A 17,359-nucleotide genomic window follows, 5' to 3' on the forward strand; every position below is an offset into this window, starting at 1 on the left:
GGAAATGCAATATTTCGATGAACAATGAACTAGAATCAGGATAGCACCGAGAATTTAGCTTAAGAAGAGCTAAGAGTAAGAGTAGAGTGTTATTTTAATGAATGGATCCATTGTACATATTACACTCTATATATGAAAGATCTCAACTCAAGGATTCCCATTACTCTAACTAACTGTAACAGACTGTGACTTTAACTAACTTCTGGAAGCTTCTACAATGTAACTAACTGCTTAGCGCTGTAACTAACTCTAATGCTCTGAGCTAAGTACTAACGACAGCAGCTAAGTATCATCACTAATAATTGCAACAATACCCCCTATAGAAAAATTTCTTGTCCTCAAGACTGAAATGTAGAAAATCTGTGTTGAAGTTCTTAAAGATATTCCCAGGTAGCTTGAGCGGGATCAATATCTGTCCATTTCACCAGCACTTGTACGACAACCTTGTTACCCTTCTTCACCATATTCTTGCTAGGACTTCTTCAGGCAATGGACAGTAGGGACTAGAAAGGTGAAACACATGAGGATGATTGATGACAGCAGGAACTTCATGGCACTTTTTTTAGTTGGGATACATGGAAGGTGTGATGGATCAAGATATCAGCAGGAAACAGGAGTTTGTAAGCAACAACTCCAACCTTGGCATCAATAAGATAGGGTCCAAAGTACTTAGCAGCTAACTTGTTGAATGGCCTAGTGGCAACTGAAATCTGTCTGTATGGCTGCAATTTGAGATAAACCCAAACCCTTACTTCAAAGCTTCTATCAGACCTATGCTTTTCAGCTAAGTCCTTCATTCTCTGTTATGCTCTCAAAATGTGGAACTTCAGTAGCTTAATAATAGCTTCTCTAGCAGCTAATGATCTATCAATCATCTCTGATGCAACTTCTCCGGCTAGATAAGGGAGATGGAGTGGTGGCTTTTGGCCATACAATATCTCATAAGGACTGCATTTAATAGCAGTGTGGTATATGGTGTTATACCACCATTAGGCTAATGGTAAGTACTTAGGCCAATCATGAGGACTATCAGAACAAAAACACCCGAGATAGGTCTCTACGGTTCTGTTTAAAACATCAGTTTACCATCAGTATGAGGGTGATATGATGGAGATCTTTGTAGCTGCAAATCAAACAATTCCTGCCAATAATTGTTGAGAAACATTGGATCCCTATCACTTGTAATAGTAACAGGCCAGCCATGCAATTTGTAAACATTATCGAGGAAAGTCTGGGCCACTGTCTGAGTAGTGTATGGATGTTGCAGGCTCATAAAATGCTCATACTTACTGAGTATATCCACAACAACTAGAATAACATCCTTGACATGAAATTTAGGCAAACCTTCAATAAAATCTAAGTAGATGTCAGTCCACACTCCATCAGGAATAGGAAGTGGATGTAGCAGACTAGGGTAAGCAGCAACATCATACTTGTGCCTTTGGCATACATCACACTTGTTGATGAAATCCCTTATATCTGCAGCCATTGAATTCCAATAGAAAAGAGATTGCAACCTCTTTAATGTAGCATACATACCAAAGTGTCCAGCATATGTAGTGGAATGCCATAAACCAATGATAGTTGCTCTGAGTTGCTGATCATCACCTAGCACCAATCTACCATTCCACCTTAATTGATCATTGTTCTAGGTGAATGATTTATAAGGCTGGTTCTGTAACTTAGCAATCAGCTTCTGCAGGTGATCATCAGAAGTCCAAGTTGCTTTTATCTGATCATATAGTGAATCATTGGAAGATAATAAAGAGATAGCTAGTAATTCAGAATTAGGCTTCCTTGACAAAGCATCACCAACTTTATTTTTAGCCCCATTCTTATACTCAATAGAGAAGTCAAAAGCCATCAACTTTGAAATGCCAGCTATTTGAAAGTCCGTATGGATATGCTGCTCCAATAAGTGTTTTAAAGCTTTCTGATCAGTCTTTATTATAAATGGTCTTCCCAAGAGATAATGTGACCATTTAGTGACAGCAAATATGAGAGCTAATAGTTCCCTATCATAAACAGACATTGCTTTGTGTCTAGGTGCCAGTGATTTGCTGATGTAGGCTATAGGGTGCCCTTGTTGTATAATTACAGCTCCTATGCCCTTACCAATTGCATTAGTCTCCACCAAGAAAGGCTTTGAGAAGTCAGGCATTGCCAGCACAGGGGCAGAGATCAATGCTTGTTTCAGCTTACCAAATGTTGCAGTAGCTTCAGATTTCCATGTGTAGCCATCCTTCTTGGGCATGGCCTGCATATGGCTCCATATTCTTGTATAAACCTCCTATAATACCTAGCAAGACCTAGGAAACCTCTTAGCTATTTGACATTAGTAGGAATAAGTCACTGTTCTACTGCTGCAATTTTCTTAGGATATGTAGAGACCCCTTCTTGACTGATAAAATGGCCTAGATAATCCACTTTAGAGGCTCCAAATGCATACTTAGACATCTTAGCATACAATTGGAATTTGTTCATTAGTTCAAAAACAACCTTCACATGTGCAATGTGGTCAGACATACCCTTGCAATATATTAGAATATCATCAAAGAAAACTAATATTGTCTTCCTTAGCAATGGTTTGAAATTTGAATTCATGAGATTTTAAAAAGAAGATGGAGCATTTGTTAAGTCAAATGGCATAACCAGGAAATCATAATGGCCCTCATGAGTTTTAAAAGCTGTTTTATGAGCATCACCCTCAGCCATTCTTAACTGATGATATCCAGCTCTAAGATCAATCTTAGAAAACACCACAGCCCTCCCAATTCATCTAACAAATCTTCTATAATGGGTATAGGGAACTTATCTTTAATAGTTAGTTGATTCAATTCTCTATAATCAATACATAATTTCCAACTTCCATCTTTTTTCCCCACCAACACAACTGGTGATGCATATGGACTTGTGCTATGTTGTATGACTCCTTGATCTATCATCTCTTATACTAACTTCTCTATATGTCCTTCTTGACCCCAGGGTACCTATAGGGTCTTTTGTTGACTAGATTATCCCCTTCAACTAATGGTATTCTATGATCAAAATCACCTCTGTGAGGTGGAAGAGTGCTAGGTGTCGCGCCCCCTTTTTCTTGCGAAATCGGGTTTATGATATTTGGTTGGACAACTCGTTCCTTTTGGGAACTGGGTTTTGCATTTTTTGAAGAGTCGCCACCTAATGATTTATGGTGCATTAGGACACCTTACAGGGTTCAATTATAACTAAGCTTGGATAACCAGAGATAGGGTAAGGGCTTTGAAATTATCCCAAGGGGAAGGTGTTAGGCACCCCTCAGGATCCACTAGTGTAGTTCCCGGCCAGACAGTTATTGTGAATTTGAGGTGCAATTAACATATAAGCAGATAAGGCTCAAATAAGAGGGGATTTCAATACACAATGATTTGGAAAGTAAACGAAGTTTGAAAGAGCAATTATTGAAAAGCTGATTTTTGGAAAAAGGAAGTCAAATATCTTTTAAGACAAAGAAAGAAAAGGAAAGAGGGTCCTAGGTTTAATTATAATATGGATCACATCAATGCAATACCCGGTAATCACTCCTCAAAAGAGGGGCTACACGTGGTATTAGCGCAATGGTCATTATATCCATATCTACCCTTCCCACCCCGTTAAGGTATTAAAGCGCGAATTGGTCTCGATTACTTATTGCATGCTATTACCCGTCCCATTCCTATCAGTCCCGGAGGCACTTAGGACTACTAATCCTAAAGGGAGGGATATTAGGCTTATTTGAAGTTTCAAAGGTAAAAATCTAGGGCGACATACAAAACATACAAAGACTGCACATTAAAGGGGAAGCACATAAACACATAAGGCTCAAGTATACCTCCTCCAAACACAAACAATCCAATAACATGACTTAAATAAATGAGTCAGGTCTGATTCTAAAAAATACTTGAGGGAAGAGGAGGTTGTTGTATTGTAGCAGGACTAGCTCATTACATGACTCAGTTAGGAAACAGAATCAGGCCTGCCTACTGATTGTAACGCTAAAACAAATAACAGGGCGAGCCCAGTTTTATTTTATATTGCCTAAGGCTTGCCTAAGTTTTCAAGCGAGGTCCTATAGGCATAGTATCTACTTAATTCAAAATGATGAAATAATAAAACTCAAAACGAAATCCTATAGGCATGCTTGATAGACCTCATTAAGTGAGGGAATTAGATTATATATATAAAAAAGATTCAGAATGGGCGAAATTAAATTAGACCGGTTACAGATTCTGCAGGTGATAGTATCTACTATTACTGATTTTAATCCCGAAGAGCATGATATCTAACATTGACTGTGAACGAAGCGAATCAGATTTATTTAAGAATCCCTATAGGCATGATTTCTATTCGTTACTAATTTTTAACACATTACTGGATTATAACCACTTGGGCCCTAGAACATGATATCTAAACGTGCAGAATGTTAGATAATCCCTATAGGCAGGTTATCTAGATATGAAGTTGAACATGCAGACTAAATCTCTATAGGCATGATATTTAAGGTGCAGAATTAAAATACCCTATAGGAATGGTTCCTAAATGCAGTTTGAATATGCATAAATTTAAAATGTCCTATAGGCATGGTTTCTAAATGCAGTTTGAATATACAGAAACTTAAAATATCCTATAGGCATGGTTTCTACCCTTGACATGCATAAATACCCAACCCTTTTTACTAGCCAGCCCCAAATGTTCATTACAAATTATTGCAAACCATGAATAATAAATTACATCAGAATACATAAAAAATACAACTAGAGGAGGCCTGATTCTTGGTTCCTCCCTGAGCTATGGAATAAACTGCCTTAAGATGCCATTGCTTCAAAGCCTTTCACAAACTTGAGTGTGTCAGAGTTCCCTAAGGGCCTCAATAGGACCCCGGGCAGTGCTCACACCCAAATTACATCACCAGAATAGGGACAGGTGCAGTGTGGAAATGCCAGCCCTCATGTGTCCCAATTCAGAGGGAGCTCATGGGTCCCAAGGCAAGGCTCACATGAGGGGGGGCAGAACTTAAGTTCTAAGAAGAGGGTGAAAGTGCAAGAACAGAATTTTAAGGGTTAAGGGAATGAAGGAGAGGGAAAGGGATTGGGGGACAGCCATTAAACACTTCAAAGAATTAATAATCTCACACCGAGGGGGCAGGGGATTGGGGATCCATCGCAAGGAGCCTATATACTTAGGCATGAGTAATTCTGGGCATGCACAGCAATAGGGAGTGCTGTCATGCTTGCAAAATCAACCAGAACACACACATATAAGGGTAACATGGAGGTTGTGATCCTAGAAGGACAAGGTTTGGGTCATGCTCAGCAATATTCGATGTTGTCATGCCCCAAATAACCCATAAGTACTAAACACATTGGGGTAGGGATTTAGGATTCATAATACATTGATTCAGAACAGGAGAAAAGAAATTACAGCATGCTAAGTAAAGGTACTGAATTAGATACAAGCAGTAGGCAGACAAGAATACAAGAACATTAAGTAACCATGTTGTTGTTGATGCTGAAAACTTAATTAGAACATACCAGCCAAAGAAGCAAAGTGCAGTAAAGAAAAGTAGCCGCACTTCGAAATATAGCCTTGGCTTTCAGCCGGCTAAACATGCCACAGTGCAAGTAGTAAAGCAAGAGATTGTTTGAGTGTAAATGTGAGTTCAGAACTAAGTGTTCGTGTCTTTGTGTAAATGAGAGAGTATGTATATATAGTAGTTCGAAACCATGTAAAATAAGGCAAGAATTACAATTGTATAGTAATTATGGAACCAAGTACTAATCAGAATCAAATCAAATACAAGTACTCCTTTAATTAAGGGGCAATCAACCAACGGTAATGGGAAGAAAATGTTCAAGGAAAGAAATCAAGTAGAGCAATATGTACAGAATAGACGATTAGGGGTAAGTACATAGGGGTTCACTTAAGGAAACAAGAATCAGTAAAATACTCGGTTAACCAAATAAGGTAAGAAAACACAATTGAAAATCAGCACATGGTAAATCAGGAATCAAGGATTCGAAATTACTGATTTAAGGAGAGTATCATAAACCAAGTTAAAATAGGAGAATCAAAAGTCTAAAGGGTAGTTTTCAAATCAAGCCAAGAAACAGGGAAATCAGAATCAATCAAAAGAAATCATGAATCATGTTTTAGCATATAAATAGAGTGAGAATGAGTAACCAAACATAGTAAGCAAAGAGGCAAGTCTTGACCAGTCAAGACGAACACAAGCACATAGAGCTGATGTAAGTTAGGCATAAGGAACTCAATAGAAACTATTCGAAGCGAGATAGTCACAGAAACTTAAACAAGCACAGGCTAGTCACAAAATCAAACGAAGAAGCCTAGGAAAAATTAGGGCTTTCAACATAGGCGAGTTAAAGAGAAGATAGAAACCCAGAATCAGAAGAATCGCACAAAGGGAACAAGGGATTTCGAAAAGAACTTCTGCACTTAAACGAACAGTCTCAGACCCCAAAACCATAATATTTTCCACAATAGAGGGGTTTTAAAAAGAGGATAAATAGACAGATCGGGCAAAAACTCAGGCAAACAAACATTCATTTAATAAACGGTTAAAAGGAATTAGGGGTTTTAACATGCAAACTCAGGTAGAAGGATAATACAAGCAAACACAGCAAAACATACCGAAAAATCATCAAAGAAAGGTTTCGAAATAACTTAACATAAACCCTAATCGAAAAGATAAGGAGTTTTGAAAGCGGAGCTTTAAAAGAAACTTCGAGAAAATGCTTAAAAGTTCAGAGCAGACCTAGGTCTGAAACAAATCTAAGAGAAATCGAGAGAACCTCGAAGGTTAGGGTTTTAGAGGAACCCCAAGTGGTGAGAAAGGCTTTGAAAACCATCGATCTAAGTAGGAGAGTCGAGAGTCAGACCCGAACAACCATGGCTAGCCGGAGAAAGGTCAGAAACGATCAGAGAACAGCCGTAAATCGGAATCGACCAAGGTCTGGACCAAACTCTTTCAAGATCTAGCCTTGAAACCATAATAATCGAACACGTAGAAGCCATGGGAGGTGGATACAGGTCTCCGATGACCTTGGAAGCCATAGATTTGGGAGGTATTAAGGTTGTAGTTGATGGCGGCGGCTAGGGTTCGAGAGGGTTTGAGAGAGGATTAAGAGAGAAAGGGATTCAGAGGCGGCGGAGTGTGTGAAATGGGGTGGGGTAAGAGGTCGTTTGATATTAAAAATGGAAAGGGCCGATATTGGTCGTTGATCATTTTGATCAATGGCTAAGATTAGGTAGGGGATCCGGGTTGGGTTATTTAATTGGGGTTGTGGGTTGGTTTGAACGAGAGTTGGGTCAGGGTAATTGGGCCTCTGATTGGGTTTAATTGGGGTTCCAAATCATGCTACATTTGAAATAAAAATGGGCTAGATTTCAAATAGCCAATTTTTCCTTATTTATTTCATAAAAGTAGCAAATTGATTTCTGAAAACAAATTAAAAGCGTAAAAATGATTTATAATCTATAATTTTTAAATTAAAAATACTGGGCTTAATTTTTATAAATATAAACGCAATTAAATCTTAAAGAGGCTAATATTGCAATTACATGCAATTTAGCTTTAAAAATGCCAAATAAATTTGTAAAAATGTGCAAAAAATTATTTTAGTTATATTTCAGCATGAATATGAGAATCCAATAAATGAATCACCAAAAATGATAATTTTGGGAATAATTATTGGGTTTTTATGGATAAAATAGGGCAATAAATTGATTTACAAATCCTTAAAAATTAAGAAAAAATAGTAAAACATTTGGACATACTTATATATACATTCACATGCTATTTTGAAAGTAGTTTGCATGTTTAAAAATATATAGGGAAAAATTGGGTATCAACAGCTGCCCCTCTTTACCCGGGAAGGATGAAAAAGTTGTCGGGTAAAGATATGATGACCAATTTTGACCGAACGAAATGGTTCGAGGAGGCTTAGACGGTGCCCTCTCTTCCGAGCTGCCTACATATCCCTGGTTTTACAGGAATCAGGCCATATGTAGTTCAGGATCCGTCGGCGGAGTATGCCGATGGAGACTTCCAAGAACGGACGCAATATTTAGGTCGGGATGAATGGTTAAGGTCTAATAGGGATGCGGGAACTGGAGCGGGATCGCTCCTGCTGAGATGGCCGTTGCTCGCCTGTTTACGTGCAAATAAGCAATACAAGCATATATTGTGCGTAAATTTAAACATGATGCAATTTCCCGTCGGACCATGAGGATTGTCTTCGGATGGTTAGAATGATGTCCTTAGATCATGATGTCCTGGGCCATGAAGCGCATAATAAAGGATTCACTGGCCATGAAATGATGCTCTCGGGCTATGAGGATGATGCCTCCGAACCATGATGCCTTTGAATAATGATATGCAGCAGATTAAAAGGGGTCCTCAGGCCATGATATGGCGTTTTCGGGTTATGAAAATGGTACCTCCGAACAATGGCGCCTTTGGATAATTTGGCGATCTTTCAGCCCATGAGATGCAGTAAGTGGTGATCTTTCAGCCATGCAGAATGTAAATAAGGCGGCGATCTTTCAGCCATGCAAGCGTAAATAAGGTGGCGATCTTTCAGCCATGCAAGCGAAAATAAGGTGGCGATCTTTCAGCCATGCAAATGTAAATAAGGTGGCGATTTTTCAGCCAGCAAAGTGTACATAAGGTGGCGATCTTTCAGCCATGCAAATGTAACTAAGGTGGCGATCTTTCAGCCATGCAAATGTAACTAAGGCGGCGATCTTTCAGCCATGCAAATGTAACTAAGGCGGCGATCTTTCAGTCATGCAAATGTAACTAAGGCGGCGATCTTTCAGCCATGCAAATGTAAATAATGTGGCGATCTTTCAGCCATGAGATGCAATAACTGGCGATCTTTCAGCCATGCAGAATGTAAATAAGGTGGCGATCTTTCAGCCATGCAGAATGTAGATGAGGCGGCGATCTTTTAGCCATGCAAATGTAATTAAGGTGGCGATATTTCAGCCATGCAAATATAAATAAGGTGGCGATCTTTCAGCCATGCAAATGCAGATGGAGATAGCGTTTAGTCTCGGAAGGCAGAATGATAGCCTTATGCAATGCAGAAAAATGCAGAGGGAGACAGTGTTTAGTCTCGGAAGGCAGAATGGTAGCCTTATGCAATGCAGAAAAATGCAGAGGGAGACAGCATTTATTCTCGGAAGGCAGAATGGTAGCCTTATGCAATGCAGAAAAATGCAGAGGGAGATAATGTTTAGTCTCGGAAGGCAGAATGGTAGGCTTATGCAATGCAGAAAAATGCAGAGGGAGACATCGTTTAGTCTCCGAAGGCAGAATGGTAGCCTTATGCAAGAAATAAAAGGGCAAATGGTGATAGGGCTTTCTTAGCTGATAGCAGGTTGCGGTATCGTGACTGCTGGGGACATTGTTGTGTGTGGATAGCAAATGTTGGTAAGTGCGACAGTTCTGAGAGTTGTATTCCTGAACAATGTTCGTCTCGTGAGTGTATAGTATGTCAGATGCTTTCGCAATCCAAGTGCCTGCACCCAAAGAAAATCGTGAGTTTTGTAGAGGGGGAGGTTAGTTCGTATCCCCGCTGGCTTTGCTTGACTTGTTCGGTTTTGATCTGGTGGTACTATACGTATCATCGGGGTAGCGTTGCTAAACAAAGCAGTTTCAATAATAGACATGCACGATTTTGTAAAGTATGACATAAATGCATAATTAAAAGTAGTTTTTAAATGAACCGCCGACTGTGACGCAATTCGGGACATTGCAACCTCTCCTGCTACGGAATTTTGAGGGTCCTCCTCAAAATTCTGCCCCAGTTTGATGGGTTGATGCTTCTGACTGCTGCTCGTGCGACGATCGGCTGAAATTACTTCGGAATTTTGAGGATCCTCCTCAAAATTCTGCCCCAATTTCCAATTTTGGGGGAAATGAAAATTTTGTTTAATTGTGACCGAACCCATAAGGCTGCCTACGTATCCCCTCTTAAACGGGAATCAAGTCAGACGTAGTTCAATTACATCATATAGGAAAGCATATGAATTACACGTAGTAGCGCTTGACTGCATCTGAATTAATCGGCTTTGGCCAAACTTCTCCGTCCATTTCTGCAAGTATGAGGGCCCCTCCTGTTAGAACCCAGTGAACCATGTATGGCCCTTGCCAATTGGGCGAGAACTTCCCTTTGGCTTAGTCTTGATGCGAAAAAATTTTCTTTAACACCAACTGCCCCGGTGTGAACTTTCTTGGCTTGATTTTCTTGTTGAAGGCTCTGGACATTCTGTTCTGATAAAGCTGACCATGACACACTGCGTTCATTCTTTTCCCATCTATAAGAGCTAGCTGCTCGTAACGACTTTTTACCCATTCTACGTCGTCGAGCTCGGCCTCCTTTATGATCCTTAAGGAAGGAATTTCCACTTCGACGGGAATGACGGCTTCTGTACCATAAACCGGCATATAAGGTGTTGCCCCAGTCGATGTGCGGACTGTGGTGCGAAACCCCAATAGAGCAAACGATAACTTCTCGTGCCACTGTTTGTGCTTTTCTATCATTTTCCTTAATATCTTCTCGATATTCTTGTTGGCGGCTTCCACAGCTCCATTCATCTGCGGCTTGTAGGCTGTGGAATTCTTGTGTTTGATCCTGAAGGTTTCACACATAGCTTTCATCAAGTCACTGTTGAGGTTGGAGCCATTATCAGTGATGATCGACTCTGGGATACCGAATCGACAAACAATACGGTCGCGGACGAAGTCTGCCATGACCTTCTTAGTCACTGCCCTGTAGGATTCTGCTTCAACCCACTTGGTGAAATAATCGATGGCTACTAGGATAAACCTGTGTCCATTTGAAGCAATGGGCTTAATTGGACCAATAACATCCATTCCCCAAGCGGCGAATGGCCAAGGCGAGCTTGTTGTATTGAGCTCATTCGGCGGCACCTTTATCATGTCGGCATGAATCTGACAGCGATGGCATTTCCGGACGTACTGGATGCAATCCGTATCCATAGTCATCCAAAAGTAACCAGCCCGGAGTATCTTCTTTGCTAAAACAAAACCATTCTTATGTGGACCACAAGTCCCAGCATGAATCGCCTCTAGCAGCCTGGATGCTTCCTTTGCGTCGACATACCTTAATAATCCCAAATCAGGAGTCCTCCTATACAAGATTCCTCTGCTGTGAAAGAAATCGTTAGGCAACCTCCGCAGCATGCGCTTCTGGGTATGATTGGCAAGCTCCGGGTAATCTCCTTTTGCCAAATATTCCTTGATATCATGGAACTAAGGTTTTCCGTCTGCTTCCTCTTCAACATGGGCACAGTAAGATGGCTAATTATGAATTTTCACCGGTATGGGATCAATGAAATTCTTATCGGGATGCTGTATCATGGATGACAGGGTAGCCAATGCATCAGCGAATTCATTCTGGATTCTGGGAACATGTCAGAATTCTGTCTTTGTGAACTTCTTCCTCAACTCCTGTACATGATGCAGATATGGGAGTATCTTGGAGTTCTTGGTTGCCCATTCCTCTCGTACCTGATGTATGAGTAAATCTGAATCTCCCATTATTAGCAGCTCTTGAATGTTCATGTCAATGGCCATCTTGAGCCCTAAGATGCAGGCTTCGTACTCGGCCATGTTGTTAGTGCAGGGGAACCTGAGCTTGGCGGACACTGGATAATACTGACCGGTTTCTGATACCAAGACTGCTCCTATGCCGACTCCTTTGAAATTTGCTGCTCCATCGAAAAACATTCTCCATCTATCATAGGACTCTGCAATATCTTCTCCTACGAATGATACTTCTTCATCAGGAAAATACGTTTTCAGAGGTTCGTATTCTCCATCCACGGGATTCTCAGCGAGGTGATCTGCCAGGGCCTGTCCCTTGATCGCTTTCTGAGTTACGTAGACAATGTCGAACTCACTCAACAGGATTTGCCACTTGGCTAGCTTGCCAGTGGGCCTGGGCTTCTGAAAGATGTACTTTAAAGGATCCGTCCTTGATATGAGATATGTAGTATAGGCACAGAAGTAATGCCTTAGCTTCTGAGCGACCCAAGTCAAAGCACAACAGGTGCGCTCCAAAAGAGAATACCGGGCCTCATACGGAGTGAACTTCTTGCTGAGATAATAGATGGCCTGTTCCTTCCTTCCCGTTTCATCATGTTGGCCCAGCACGCAACCGAAAGCTCCGTCCGATACCGCAAGGTAGAGTAATAGGGGTCTACCTCGCTCAGGCGGGACCAAGACTGGTGGTGTTGACAAGTACTCCTTGATTCTGTCGAAGGCCTTTTGACAGTCGTCGGTCCATTTGGTAGCGGCGTCCTTCTTCAACATCTTAAAGATTGGTTCGCAGATGACTGTGGACTGTGCTATGAACCGGCTGATGTAGTTGAGTCTTCCCAAGAAACTCATCACGTCCTTTTTGTTCTTTGGCGGTGGTAGTTCTTGAATGGCTTTGACTTTTGACGGGTCCAGTTCTATTCCTCGGCGGCTCACAATAAATCCAAGCAGCTTCCCAGCAGGAACCCCAAATGCACACTTTGCGGGATTTAGTTTCAGGTTGTATCTCCGCAACCTGTTGAAAAACTTCCTCAAATCTTCCATGTGATCAGTGGCCTTCTTGGACTTGATGATAACATCATCTACGTACACCTCGATCTCCTTGTGTATCATATCATGGAAAATGGTAGTCATGGCCCTCATATAGGTGGCCCCTGCATTCTTTAGACCGAACGGCATCATTTTGTAACAATACATCCCCCACGGCGTGATGAAGGCCGTTTTCTCGGCATCTTCTTCATCCATCCAGATCTGGTGGTAACCGGCAAAATAATCCACGAATGACTGCAGCTCATGCTTGGCGTAATTGTCAATCAAGATGTGTATATTTGGCAAGGGGAAGTCGTCTTTCGGACTGGCTCGGTTGAGATCCCGGTAGTCGACACAGACTCTGACCTTCCCGTCCTTCTTTGGTACTGGTACTATGTTGGCTAACCACATCGGGTATTCAACTACCCTGAGAACCTTAGCTTTGACCTGTTTAGTGACTTCTTCCTTGATTTTCAAACTCATATCAGGCTTGAACTTCCTGAGCTTTTGCTTTACCGGTGGACATGTCGGATCAGTTGGTAGTTTGTGGGCTACAATAGACGTACTTAGACTCGTCATATCGTCATATGACCAGGCGAATATGTCCTCATATTCCATGGGAAATTCTGTGTATTCCTTCTTTTCTGACGGCGACAAATGAACGCTGATTCGTGTTTCTTTGACATTTTCTGCATCTCCCAGGTTAATAATTTTTGTTTCGTCCAGATTGGACTTAGGTCTGTTCTCAAAGTTCTCCACCTCTTTGAAAATTTCCTCTGGAATATCATCTTCCTCTAAATCAATGTCCGTTTGTTCCGTTATCTCATTGCACGTCACAATCATTGGTTCATCAAGATAAGTAATAGTAATGCTGTATAAATGAAGTAAATAGGAGAAAAATAGTAATAAGTGTCGATTCATAAGAAAAGTCGAAATGTTTTTGATAAATTTCATAATTGTTTTGAACATTGAAGATCTTATTGCGAAAACAAAAATGCGAAAAGAAAATCATCTAGTAGTAAAAAAAAAATAGTTCATGATGCTTGTTTAGCTTGCTACCCCGAGGCTCGCCGGGCTCTGGTTGTCCTGATAGACCAGTTATTGAGACGTGCTCCTCTGCTTACGGCCTGTATGGAAGGGCCTTCCTCCCCCTCCTCCTCAAGGATAACACAGCAATCCATGTCATTGTCTTCTAAAAACAAGCTTTTTATTGCTGCGAGCGCCTCTTCTTCTTCTGTCCCATAAATGACGTCAGCTTGTTTGAAAGTCTGTTCTAAGTGTGGTATCGGTTGCTCCAGTGGGTAGTAAGGACCACGCCATGGCGGCGACCAGTTGTTGAACTCTTCCCAAGTGTATTCGTATCCCAGACCGAAAGTAGTGTCGTGCTTCTTGAGCTTTATGGGTTTAGCAATCCCCTGGAGATTCTTGCCAAGCCCCTTGCCAGGTTCGTACCCACTCCAGTTCAATATACTCTCGATCTTGTTGTCCCACCATTTATCTTTGTCAACAGCATTGACTCGCTCGATGTGGTGGTAGGTTTCCCCACCTAACTTTCTTCTTCCCCCTATTGCCGGAATGGTCTGACGATTGTATATGGGGTTGCTGCCATTACCGTGAATGATTACTTCTTGGTGATTCCATTCAAATTTCACGGCCTGATGCAGTGTTGAAGCCACAACCCCCACAGAATGAATCCAAGGGCATCCTAGTAGTAGGTTGTAGGATGCGGGCACATCTATTACTTGGAACTCAACATCAAACCAGGTTGGTCCCATCTGAAGACACAGGCTGATTTCACCGATGGTGGCCCTCTGGGATCCAACAAAAGCTTTTACGTTGATAGCTCCTTCTTTTATCTCGTGCAAACCTTTGCCCAACTTCTCGAGCGTTACCAGAGGACAGATGTTAAGGCTGGAACCTCCGTCGACCAGGATACTGGTGATGAAATAGTCCTCACATTGTATGGTGATATGCAGGGATCTGTTGTGACCCAACCCTTCAGGCGGCAACTCGTCCTCATAGAAAGTGATTTTGTGGCTTTCTAGCACTTGTCCCACCATATTGGCCATTTCTCCGCAAGTGATGTTACTCGGCACGTATGCCTCACTCAGCACCTTCAACAGAGCATTTTTGTGTGTCTTGGAATTCTGCAGCAGTGAGAGGATGGATATCTGTGCTGGTGTTTTGTTCAGCTGGTCAATGACTGAATACTCCTTGGCCTGTATCTTTCTCCAAAGGTCGTCTGGACTTGTTTCGATGATGGGTGGCCGGTTTGAGGCCTGCTTGCTGGACTCAGCTAGGTATTCAGGGGTATAGACTCTCCCCGTTCTTGTCATTCCCTGTGCTGCAATAGTCTCTTCGAACCTGACCTTGCCTTTTCTCCTGGCCTCAGTTGTGTAATCCCAGGGTATAGCTTTTGTGTGGAATGATAGCACGACGGTCATTGCCACTGGGATTGGTGCGGCCACCTTTACTTCAAACGGGACATGTTCTTGGGATGGCAAAATGGCAACTTCAAATGGTGCTGGTGCCTTTGCTGATGGAGCTGCTTCGAACTCAAGAGGGATGGACACATCTACCTCAGTGACCTCAGATGGTTGAATCTGGACCATGATGGGGTTAAGAGTAACTGCTGGCTTCTTTGGATCATCGCCTTCTGTGATCAACCCGATGGATCCCTCGGGATCCCAGTCATCTTCCACCTCAATCATGTGAATACCCCCGCCTTTATGGTCTGGCAGAGGGTCATTGCGGACATTCGGGGCGGGTTCCTTTACCACAATAACCTTATTATCGATCAGCGACTGGATCTTGTCTTTCAAGGAGCGACATTCGTCGATGGTGTGTCCCTTCATGCCGGAATGGTATGCACAGGACTTGTTTGGGTTGACCCACTGAGAAGGATTCTCTGGGGTTGAAGCAGGGATGGGGGTGACATAACCGGTGGCTTTGAGTCTCTCATATAGTTGGTCAATGGGTTCAGCAATGGCTGTATATTGTTTGGGAGCCCTGCGGTCAAAATTTGGTCGTGGTCTAGGGAAGTTTTGACGAGGAGGAGGTGACTGATAGTGGGATGGTTGAGTATTGTAAGCTTGGTAGACATGTGCGGGTTGGGAATATCTGGGTGAAGTAGGTTGATATATGGGAGGTGGAAATGGTTGATAGGCGGGTGGTAAGGGTGCTTGGTAGTTCGGAGTAGGCTGATATGTGAGTGGAGGTGTCGGGTAGGTTTGGTAGTTGATAGGAGATTTGGTTCTTTGTGCAACCATTACAGCTCCTACGTCTCTCTTTTTAGACACACCACCGGACTGCAAGGCCTTATTTGTAGCCTGCAAGGCCGCGAAGTTCATGACCATACCACTCTTAATGCCTTCTTCGATTCGTTGCCCCAGCTTGATGATATCAGAAAATTTGTGGCTTTCAATCATCATTAGTCGCTCATAGTATTGCGGATCTTGGGCCCGGACAAAGAATTTGTTCATTTGTTCCTCCTCTAAGGCAGGTCTGACCTTAGCGGCTTCCGACCTCCAGCGAGTAGCATACTCGCGAAACGTTTCTATAGGTTTCTTCTTCAGATTTTGAATGTAGAACGCATCCGGCGCATTTTCTGTGTTAAATCTGAACCTGTCCATGAAATCAGAGGCCACACCTACCCAACTTGACCATTTCTTAGGACCTGGCTGATGTACCAGGATAGTGCATCTCCTTTAGACTCCTCATGAACAGCTTCATGCGGATTCTCTCGTCCTTTCCTACCCCAACCAACTTGTCACAATACGTCCTCAAATGGACCCTGGGATCACCTGTACCGTCAAACATCTCGAACTTTGGAGGTTTGTACCTCTCGGGCAGTTCGACATCAGGCTATATGCAGAGATCTTCATAATTCAACCGTTCAATTCCCTTGTTTCCTTCAACACCCTGGATACGACTAGTCAATTTCTTAAGTTCTTCAGCCAAGTTCTTGATAAGCAAATCTTTATCATCAGACTCGGGTGTGCCTGAGATGGGTTGGGCGGAGAGTGGCATGGTCTCCACGTAGATAGGGGTGTTATGGTGGGTGTGGAAGTGGTCATTTGTGGAGTTTTGGAGTTCTGGGAGAAGCAATGGGGTGTTGTTTGGGGTGTGGCAAGTGTTGCATTGTGTCTTTGGCGGAATGACATGGGGAGCGGGATGATTTTGTTACGCTTTGGGATGCTGGGTGTTAGGGTTTTTGAGTAGTGGAAAGGTATATTCTGGGGTGCTGAGCGAGAAGATGACAACACTTGCAGCATCCCGAACCTGGTCAGAGCTCTTCCTGGAACTCTTAGCAATTTGTTGTTCAAGCTGGGATAACATTTTGCCCTTAGGACCGAGACCAATGGGCCATTAAGTGACCTCATACCCGTTCAGTTGAAATTCTCCTTCTAACCTGCTACCAAATCATCCATTTTGGCCTTTGTTCTTGTTCTTCAACAGGAACTTAGAGAGCGACGTCGGTGGAGGCCTGGATCTTGTGAGAATAGGAATTGATGTACTGCCAGAGTGCTCGAACTAACCTTGGGAGGGGAATAACAAACAAAAAAATAAAACAAAAGTAACCAAGTTAGTTGGGATCATGAAAAAAGTATGCAATATTTATAATACATAATGCGAGTAAATGTAAATCGCTCCTAATTTGGGAATTCTCTTTGTGCCGGAGTAGGCCTAGCGACAAAATTGATTTGGAGAGCTCAGGATTGCTAA

The sequence above is a fragment of the Nicotiana attenuata genome, chromosome 8 (assembly GCF_001879085.1).
Source record: "Nicotiana attenuata strain UT chromosome 8, NIATTr2, whole genome shotgun sequence".
NCBI classification, from domain to species: domain Eukaryota; kingdom Viridiplantae; phylum Streptophyta; class Magnoliopsida; order Solanales; family Solanaceae; genus Nicotiana; species Nicotiana attenuata.